This window comes from Meriones unguiculatus, chromosome 14 (genome assembly GCF_030254825.1).
Source record: "Meriones unguiculatus strain TT.TT164.6M chromosome 14, Bangor_MerUng_6.1, whole genome shotgun sequence".
Classification (NCBI taxonomy): domain Eukaryota; kingdom Metazoa; phylum Chordata; class Mammalia; order Rodentia; family Muridae; genus Meriones; species Meriones unguiculatus.
Window position 1 is genome coordinate 48,959,884 of NC_083361.1, and position 10,844 is coordinate 48,970,727.

General features: G+C 40.9%; 3 non-coding genes across 3 annotated transcripts; all 3 read right to left on the reverse strand.

The window, feature by feature from the left end:
* Positions 1-3,569: 3,569 nt before the first annotated feature.
* Positions 3,570-3,634, reverse strand: LOC132647764 (small nucleolar RNA SNORD109A). Its single transcript, XR_009586107.1, has one exon. It is a non-coding gene; the product is annotated as a small nucleolar RNA SNORD109A (small nucleolar RNA).
* Positions 3,635-7,168: 3,534 nt separating this feature from the next.
* On the reverse strand, positions 7,169-7,233 carry LOC132647728 (small nucleolar RNA SNORD109A). Its single transcript, XR_009586071.1, has one exon. It is a non-coding gene; the product is annotated as a small nucleolar RNA SNORD109A (small nucleolar RNA).
* Positions 7,234-10,779: 3,546 nt separating this feature from the next.
* On the reverse strand, positions 10,780-10,844 carry LOC132647645 (small nucleolar RNA SNORD109A). Its single transcript, XR_009585991.1, has one exon. It is a non-coding gene; the product is annotated as a small nucleolar RNA SNORD109A (small nucleolar RNA).

Genomic DNA, 10,844 nt, shown 5'->3' on the forward strand with positions numbered 1-10,844 from the left:
AGAAAGGCCTTCGCTCAACACATGAGTTTTCACCTACCAAGTGAAACCCCAGAGAGCTAGACTCCTGGGCCTTGACAAGGAAGTTCAAAACTGTGCAGGAGGCATGTAGCTCATTCTGTCAAAGGTGGTGGGGAAACACAGTGACAGGATTGAAGAGCCTTTCCCCTCTGACACCATATGAGAAAAATAGAGGTCAAAACATTGCATTTGGTCGGTGTCACTGGCCCCAAGTCGGGTAGCTGTGAATGTTCCCTGAAATTATGTACTTAATCTTTACAACAGAGATTTTGGTAAGAATAGAGAAAACATTCAAGTAAGCAAAATGACTTTGTTCCTATCTAGATAAGATTTTGTCAACATCCTAATTTGCGGTTTTGATTCTATGCTCTTCCTCTTAACCCTACTTTAGGATTCCTCCTCCTGTTCCTTTCTTCCATGTATGTTCCTCTCCATCTTACAGTGCCCAGTATTGAGCTTTCCAGTTGTCCTGCAATTGTCAATGCTCTGGAGGATTTTGTGATGTATGTCACATGACCACCAGCTCGTTCCATATTTCCTTGGACAACAAATTGGAACACACAAGCCAAGCTACATTTTGGTCCATATACATTTCCAGGTATCCCACAGGACATTGACAGGGACAGGAGTAGGGTTCTGTGTTCCTGATTCCTGAACCTTCTCTTCTTATCACCTCTCATGTCATGTTTCTTCAAATGAACTCAAATCCACCCAGTTTCCAAGATGAAGGAAGGCATTGCATTTAATACCAAAAATATTCTTCGTTTTGTTTTGTTTTGTTTTGATTTTTCCGACAATGGACAACTAGATTTCTGGCTCAACATAATCCATAATCATTTATAAAAAGAATAATTATGGTTCATTGTCAGCTCTGTTTGGGGCTGCGAAAACTTTATGGCAATTCACCTGAATTTTAGAGGGCAAGATTGCAAGTTTCCATGCTACTTACATGGACGTGAAAACGCATGGGTTGCTCTCTTAGTATCCACGCCAGAGGATCAAGGATAGATGAAATTTGTGAGGGTTATTGTTCTGTGCTCTAGGGGTCTAGACTACTAACACCCTATCATCTTCCTTTGGGTTCCACACCTGTCAGGGCAGAAAGAAGAGTTTAATTCTTTGAGCTTGAATGTCCATAAGGGAAGGAGCTGGGAGAAGGCTTTTCTTAGTACTTCTGGATATATTATTTAGAATTGGAAGCTTCAAGGGTAGCTACAAAAGAAAGTCACATAGTCCAATAACTTCACCCAACTAATGGTTTTCCAAATGCACATCAACATACTAATGGTATTAGGTAGTATCCTTGTCACTTGCTTGGGTTGGGACTACCTAGCTAAGTCCCCTACAATGCCAGGGCCATAACAAGTGTTCCACCAGCAAGAGGCAAGATGAAGCCTAGGTTGTTTAGCCATAAGAGGGACGTCAAATGATTCTCATCTCTAGAGGTACACAGTAGGTAAATATTTAGTCAGCCGAGACTGCAGCCTGCCTACAAACAAAAGACACCATGGGAAGCAGCGTCACTGCTTACCTGTCCTGCCAGAAGGGAAGCACCTCTCCAAGTTTTAGCCTGCAACATAATAAGTATGAAGGTTATCAGAAAAGGAAAGGTGTCTAGGCAACCTTGACTTTCTAAAGTGTCCCGACCTTCAAGTCTGCCAGCCGTTCAGTATTTCCCAGAACCAACTATTGAATTCAAATCCTCCCTTCCAAACCCCTCAGATTTTAGCCACTGGGGCAAAAATTTCTCTTCTTCTGATGGCTTCCTCAAAAGCTGTCTGTGAGAGCATCTTTGCCAGTGCCAGCAGACACAGTGTGGACGCCTCTCAGTGGGCAGCAAGGAAGTTCAACAAAGCAAAGAAGAGGCACTGCCTATAGCATTGCAGTATGGTCATTCTTAACTCCTCCTCGTTTCTCAAAGTCAAAACAAACAAGTTGCATAGAGGTGAAAGTCAGTAAGCCCTATGGTATCTTTGAGATTTCAGGGAGTCATTGAAATTTATGCACTGTGCATGGAATTCTTTCCTTGTTTATCCAACAGAGTATTCCATAATTGACTTTAGATTTCTTCCATGCCATGCAACCTCATCTTGGAAGAGAGGGGAATCCAAAGGTGCCTTTTTGTCTACATGTATGTTACCATGTCTCGATTCATGGAACTCAAGTCTTCCACTTGGAAGAGCGTTGGAATCATCTACCATGCTTCAGGTTAAATCTGATGAAAAGAAGATGTTTTGTACGCACTAACTGACTAGCCTGTGGTCAAATACTCATGGGTTGCTTTTTAATAGAGTATGTTGTACTACACATCTGAGATTACATGATGTCCTTGATTCGATATTCAAGTTTCAACCATGGTTGTAGAAATTGTGTATCCAGCAAGAGTTACCAAGAGTCCTATCCTCCTGCTTCCTAAATGTCTGTTAGTAGTAAGATATATATATATATATATATATATATATATATATATATATATATATATGTGTGTGTGTGTGTGTGTGTGTGTGTGTGTGTGTGTGTGTGTGTGTCAGTTCTGAATTAGTTATGTTCATCATGAGGATATTAAGAAGATTCAGTGTGTGGTTCGTTCTTGTTTCATTGGAGAGTTAGCGTGTCTGCTCCATTATCAGGACTGTGGGTCTACCAGCTAGCAACATGTTCTTTAGAAATATCTTTCCTTGTTTTTTAAAGGAATAGTTGTTTTCATAGATCTTGGGTAACACGCAAATTTTGTTAGAAGAGATGATGTGCATCTCTGTGTGAGCTGCAATAAGAGGAAGAATGTACGCAGGTGGAAAACAGAAACAACAGCAAGAAATAACAGAAAGCAAAGCCCAATTGTCATTTCCATGATGGATCAACTGAGATGGTTTCCATGCGAGAGAGAGAGATAGGTAAACACAACATGCTCTGGAAGATTTTGGCAGCTATGGCATAATTGAAGAACACCAATAAAACAAGGGAATGTCTCAAACAGGTGCCCTGGCTTATCACCTAGCCATTATTATCTAGAATTTACCCAGCCTCCAACAGGAAAGGCCATTTCAATTTTCCCTCTATCTAAATTGAATGATCCTGGAATTATTTGTTATACGTCAGCCTTTACACAACTTTGGGTAAAGGGAGAGGGTAGTCATTGTCCTCCAATATTCTTGGGACTACTGGCATGAGCCATAAAATCCGCTCCTGACACTTTACCACATATGTGCAAGGGTACATCGACCGCGACTAGGAATGAGCACCACGTTCGAATTCATCAGTTCTTAGATATTTTTTGAGTATATCATTTGCACCTACAGTCATCTCTACCTGATATATGTGCCTACTCCTATAGTAAAGGCTGTCTCCCTATCACTTGGAATCATTTCAATCTCTTTGAAAATAGAAAGCAATGAAGAATGCATCAAACCAAGTATGGGTACTTTTATGAGGCCTTTTTCGAAAAATCTCAGAATCTGATGCCAAACTGCACAGTTCTCATCCTCTCTGAAGAGGGAAGAGTGCCAGGCAGGCTCTGAAATCCTCATGGGTCTCACAAGGTCCTCATATCTGGACCTTAGATTACATCTGCTCAAGTCAGTCAACGTCCTCAGATACCTGTTGTCATCATAGATCCAGAAAGACCTTCGCTCAACACATGAGTTTTCACCTACCAAGTGAAACCCCAGAGAGCTAGACTCCTGGGCCTTGACAAGGAAGTTCACAACTGTGCAGGAGGCATGCAGCTCATTCTGTCAAAGGTGGTGGGGAAACACAGTCACAGGATTGAAGAGCCTTTCCCCTCTGACACCATATGAGAAAAATAGAGGTCAAAACATTGCATTTGGTGGGTGTCACTGGCCCCAAATCGGGTAGCTGTGAATGTTCCCTGAAATTATGTACTTAATCTTTACAACAGAGATTTTGGTAAGAATAGAGAAAACATTCAAGTAAGCAAAATGACTATTCCTATCTAGATAAGATTTTTTCAACATCCTAATTTGCGGTTTTGATTCTATGCTCTTCCTCTTAACCCTACTTTAGGATTCCTCCTCCTGTTCCTTTCTTCCATGTATGTTCCTCTCCATCTTACAGTGCCCAGTATTGAGCCTTCCAGTTGTCCTGCAATTGTCAATGCTCTGGAGGATTTTGTGATGTATGTCACATGACCACCAGCTCGTTCCATATTTCCTTGGACAACAAATTGGAACACACAAGCCAAGCTACATTTAGGTCCATATACATTTCCAGGTATCCCACAGGACATTGACAGGGACAGGAGTCGGGTTCTGTGTTCCTGATTCCTGAACCTTCTCTTCTTATCACCTCTCATGTCATGTTTCTTCAAATGAACTCAAATCCACCCAGTTTCCAAGATGAAGGAAGGCATTGCATTTAATACCAAAAATATTCTTCGTTTTGTTTTGTTTTGTTTTGATTTTTCCAACAATGGACAACTAGATTTCTGGCTCAACATAATCCATAATCATTTATAAAAAGAATAATTATGGTTCATTGTCAGCTCTGTTTGGGGCTGCGAAAACTTTATGGCAATTCACCTGAATTTTAGAGGGCAAGATTGCAAGTTTCCATGCTACTTACAAGGACGTGAAAACGCATGGGTTGCTCTCTTAGTATCCACGCCAGAGGATCAAGGATAGATGAAATTTGTGAGGGTTATTGTTCTGTGCTCTAGGGGTCTAGACTACTAACACCCTATCATCTTCCTTTGGGTTCCACACCTGTCAGGGCAGAAAGAAGAGTTTAATTCTTTGAGCTTGAATGTCCATAAGGGAAGGAGCTGGGAGAAGGCTTTTCTTAGTACTTCTGGATATATTATTTAGAATTGGAAGCTTCAAGGGTAGCTACAAAAGAAAGTCACATAGTCCAATAACTTCACCCAACTAATGGTTTTCCAAATGTACATCAACATACTAATGGTATTAGGTAGTATCCTTGTCACTTGCTTGGGTTGGGACTACCTAGCTAAGTCCCCTACAATGCCAGGGCCATAACAAGTGTTCCACCAGCAAGAGGCAAGATGAAGCCTAGGTTGTTTAGCCATAAGAGGGACGTCAAATGATTCTCATCTCTAGAGGTACACAGTAGGTAAATATTTAGTCAGCCGAGACTGCAGCCTGCCTACAAACAAAAGACACCATGGGAAGCAGCGTCACTGCTTACCTGTCCTGCCAGAAGGGAAGCACCTCTCCAAGTTTTAGCCTGCAACATAATAAGTATGAAGGTTATCAGAAAAGGAAATGCGTCTAGGCAACCTTGACTTTCTAAAGTGTCCCGACCTTCAAGTCTGCCAGCCGTTCAGTATTTCCCAGAACCAACTATTGAATTCATTTCCTCCCTTCCAATCCCCTCAGATTTTAGCCACTGGGGTAAAAATTTCTCTTCTTCTGATGGCTTCCTCAAAAGCTGTTTGTGAGAGCATCTTTGCCAGTGCCAGCAGACACAGTGTGGACGCCTCTCAGTGGGCAGCAAGGAAGTTCAACAAAGCAAAGTAGAGGCACTGCCTATAGCATTGCAGTATGGTCATTCTTAACTCCTCCTCGTTTCTCAAATTCAAAACGAACAAGTTGCACAGAGGTGAAAGTCAGTAAGCCCTATGGTATATTTGAGATTTCAGGGTGTCAATGAAATTTATGCTCTGTGCATGGAATTCTTTCCTTGTTTATCCAAGAGTATTCCATAATTGACTTTAGATTTCTTCCCTGCCATGCAACCTCATCTTGGAAGAGAGGGGAATCCAAAGGTGCCTTTTTGTCTACATGTATGTTACCATGTCTCGATTCATGGAACTCAAGTCTTCCACTTGGAAGTGCGTTGGAATCATGTACCATGCTTCAGGTTAAATCTGATGAAAAGAAGATGTTTTGTACGCACTAACTGACTAGCCTGTGGTCAAATACTCATGGGTTGCTTTTTAATAGAGTATGTTGTACTACACATCTGAGATTACATGATGTCCTTGATTGGATATTCAAGTTTCAACCATGGTTGTAGAAATTGTGTATCCAGCAAGAGTTACCAAGAGTCCTATCCTCCTGCTTCCTAAAAGTCTGTTAGTAGTATATATATATATATATATATATATATATATATATATATATATATATATCTGTGTGTGTGTGTGTGTAAGTTCTGAATTAATTATGTTCATCATGAGGATATTAAGAAGATTCAGTGTGTGGTTCGTTCTTGTTTCATTGGAGAGTTAGCGTGTCTGCTCCATTATCAGGACTGTGGGTCTACCAGCTAGCAACATGTTCTTTAGAAATATCTTTCCTTGTTTTTTAAAGGAATAGTTGTTTTCATAGATCTTGGGTAACACGCAAATTTTGTTAGAAGAGATGATGTGCATCTGTGTGAGAGCTGCAATAAGATGAAGAATGTACGCAGGTGGAAAACAGAAACAACAACAAGAAATAAAAGAAAGCAAAGCCCAATTGTCATTTCCATGATGGATCAACTGAGATGGTTTCCATGCGAGAGAGAGAGATAGGTAAACACAACATGCTCTGGAAGATTTTGGCAGCTAAGACATAAATGACTAACACCAATAAAACTAGGGAATGTCTCAAACAGGTGCCCTGGCTTATCACCTAGCCATTATTATCTAGAATTTACCCAGCCTCCAACAGGAAAGACCATTTCAATTTTCCCTCTATCTAAATTGAATGATCCTGGAATAATTTGTTATACGTCAGCCTTTACACAACTTTGGGTAAAGGGCGAGGGCAGTCATTGTCCTCCAATATTCTTGGGACTACTGGCATGAGCCATAAAATCCGCTCCTGACACTTTACCACATATGTGCAAGGGTACATCGACCGAGACTAGGAATGAGCACAACGTTCGAATTCATCAGTTCTTAGATATTTTTTGAGTATATCATTTGCACCTTCAGTCATCTCTACCTGATATATGTGCCTACTCCAATAGTAAAGGCTGTCTCCCTATCACTTGGAATCATTTCAATCTCTTTGAAAATAGAAAGCAATGAAGAATGCATCAAACCAAGTATGGGTACTTTTATGAGGCCTTTTTCGAAAAATTTCATAATCTGATGCCAAACTGCACAGTTCTCATCCTCTCTGAAGAGGGAAGAGTGCCAGGCAGGCTCTGAAATCCTCATGGGTCTCACAAGGTCCTCATATCTGGACCTCAGATTACATCTGCTCAATTCAGTCAACGTCCTCAGATACCTGTTGTCATCATAGATCCAGAAAGACCTTCGCTCAACACATGAGTTTTCACCTACCAAGTGAAACCCCAGAGAGCTAGACTCCTGGGCCTTGACAAGGAAGTTCACAACTGTGCAGGAGGCATGTAGCTCATTCTGTCAAAGGCGGTGGGGAAACACAGTGACAGGATTGAATAGCCTTTCCCCTCTGACACCATATGAGAAAAATAGAGGTCAAAACATTGCATTTGGTGGGTGTCACTGGCCCCAAATCAGGTACCTGTGAATGTTCCCTGAACTTATGTACTTAATCTTTACAACAGAGATTTTGGTAAGAATAGAGAAAACATTCAAGTAAGCAAAATGACTTTTTTCCTATCTAGATAAGATTTTTTCAACATCCTAATTTGCGGTTTTGATTCTATGCTCTTCCTCTTAACCCTACTTTAGGATTCCTCCTCCTGTTCCTTTCTTCCATGTATGTTCCTCTCCATCTTACAGTGCCCAGTATTGAGCCTTCCAGTTGTCCTGCAATTGTCAATGCTCTGGAGGATTTTGTGATGTATGTCACATGACCACCAGCTCGTTCCATATTTCCTTGGACAACAAATTGGAACACACAAGCCAAGCTACATTTAGGTCCATATATATTTCCAGGTATCCCACAGGACATTGACAGGGACAGGAGTCGGGTTCTGGGTTCCTGATTCCTGAACCTTCTCTTCTTATCACCTCTCATGTCATGTTTCTTCAAATGAACTCAAATCCACCCAGTTTCCAAGATGAAGGAAGGCATTGCATTTAATACCAAAAATATTCTTCGTTTTGTTTTGTTTTGTTTTGATTTTTCTGACAATGGACAACTAGATTTCTGGCTCAACATAATCCATAATCATTTATAAAAAGAATAATTATGGTTCATTGTCAGCTGTGTTTGGGGCTGCGAAAAATTTATGGCAATTCACCTGAATTTTAGAGGGCAAGATTGCAAGTTTCCATGCTACTTACAAGGACGTGAAAACGCATGGGTTGCTCTCTTAGTATCCACGCCAGAGGATCAAGGATAGATGAAATTTGTGAGGGTTATTGTTCTGTGCTCTAGGGGTCTAGACTCCTAACACCCTATCATCTTCCTTTGGGTTCCACACCTGTCAGGGCAGAAAGAAGAGTTTAATTCTTTGAGCTTGAATGTCGATAAGGGAAGGAGCTGGGAGAAGGCTTTTCTTAGTACTTCTGGATATATTATTTAGAATTGGAAGCTTCAAGGGTAGCTACAAAAGAAAGTCACATAGTCCAATAACTTCACCCAACTAATGGTTTTCCAAATGCACATCAACATACTAATGGTATTAGGTAGTATCCTTGTCACTTGCTTGGGTTGGGACTACCTAGCTAAGTCCCCTACAATGCCAGGGCCATAACAAGTGTTCCACCAGCAAGAGGCTAGATGAAGCCTAGGTTGTTTAGCCATAAGAGGGACGTCAAATGATTCTCATCTCTAGAGGTACACAGTAGGTAAATATTTAGTCAGCCGAGACTGCAGCCTGCCTACAAACAAAAGACACCATGGGAAGCAGCGTCACTGCTTACCTGTCCTGCCAGAAGGGAAGCACCTCTCCAAGTTTTAGCCTGCAACATAATAAGTATGAAGGTTATCAGAAAAGGAAATGCGTCTAGGCAACCTTGACTTTCTAAAGTGTCCCGACCTTCAAGTCTGCCAGCCGTTCAGTATTTCCCAGAACCAACTATTGAATTCATTTCCTCCCTTCCAATCCCCACAGATTTTAGCCACTGTGGCAAAAATTTCTCTACTCTGATGGCTTCCTCAAAAGCTGTCTGTGAGTGCATCTTTGCCAGTGCCAGCAGACACAGTGTGGACGCCTCTCAGTGGGCAGCAAGGAAGTTCAACAAAGCAAAGAAGAGGCACTGCCTATAGCATTGCAGTATGGTCATTCTTAACTCCTCCTCGTTTCTCAAAGTCAAAACGAACAAGTTGCACAGTGGTGAAAGTCAGTAAGCCCTATGGTATCTTTGAGATTTCAGGGTGTCATTGAAATTTATGCTCTGTGCATGGAATTCTTTCCTTGTTTATCCAAGAGTATTCCATAATTGACTTTAGATTTCTTCCCTGCCATGCAACCTCATCTTGGAAGAGAGGGGAATCCAAAGGTGCCTTTTTGTCTACATGTATGTTACCATGTCTCGATTCATGGAACTCAAGTCTTCCACTTGGAAGTGCGTTGGAATCATGTACCATGCTTCAGGTTAAATCTGATGAAAAGAAGATGTTTTGTACGCACTAACTGACTAGCCTGTGGTCAAATACTCATGGGTTGCTTTTTAATAGATTATGTTGTACTACACATCTGAGATTACATGATGTCCTTGATTGGATATTCAAGTTTCAACCATGGTTGTAGAAATTGTGTATCCAGCAAGAGTTACCAAGAGTCCTATCCTCCTGCTTCCTAAAAGTCTGTTAGTAGTAAGATATATATATATATATATATATATATATATATATATATATATATATATATATATATCTGTGTGTGTGTGTGTGTAAGTTCTGAATTAATTATGTTCATCATGAGGATATTAAGAAGATTCAGTGTGTGGTTCGTTCTTGTTTCATTGGAGAGTTAGCGTGTCTGCTCCATTATCAGGACTGTGGGTCTACCAGCTAGCAACATGTTCTTTAGAAATATCTTTCCTTGTTTTTTAAAGGAATAGTTGTTTTCATAGATCTTGGGTAACACGCAAATTTTGTTAGAAGAGATGATGTGCATCTGTGTGAGAGCTGCAATAAGATGAAGAATGTACGCAGGTGGAAAACAGAAACAACAACAAGAAATAACAGAAAGCAAAGCCCAATTGTCATTTCCATGATGGATCAACTGAGATGGTTTCCATGCGAGAGAGAGAGATAGGTAAACACAACATGCTCTGGAAGATTTTGGCAGCTAAGACATAAATGAAGAACACCAATAAAACTAGGGAATGTCTCAAACAGGTGCCCTGGCTTATCACCTAGCCATTATTATCTAGAATTTACCCAGCCTCCAACAGGAAAGACCATTTCAATTTTCCCTCTATCTAAATTGAATGATCCTGGAATAATTTGTTATACGTCAGCCTTTACACAACTTTGGGTAAAGGGCGAGGGCAGTCATTGTCCTCCAATATTCTTGGGACTACTGGCATGAGCCATAAAATCCGCTCCTGACACTTTACCACATATGTGCAAGGGTACATCGACCGAGACTAGGAATGAGCACAACGTTCGAATTCATCAGTTCTTAGATATTTTTTGAGTATATCATTTGCACCTTCAGTCATCTCTACCTGATATATGTGCCTACTCCAATAGTAAAGGCTGTCTCCCTATCACTTGGAATCATTTCAATCTCTTTGAAAATAGAAAGCAATGAAGAATGCATCAAACCAAGTATGGGTACTTTTATGAGGCCTTTATCGAAAAATTTCATAATCTGATGCCAAACTGCACAGTTCTCATCCTCTCTGAAGAGGGAAGAGTGCCAGGCAGGCTCTGAAATCCTCATGGGTCTCACAAGGTCCTCATATCTGGACCTCAGATTACATCTGCTCAAGTCAGTCAACGTCCTCAGATACCTGTTGTCATCATAGATCC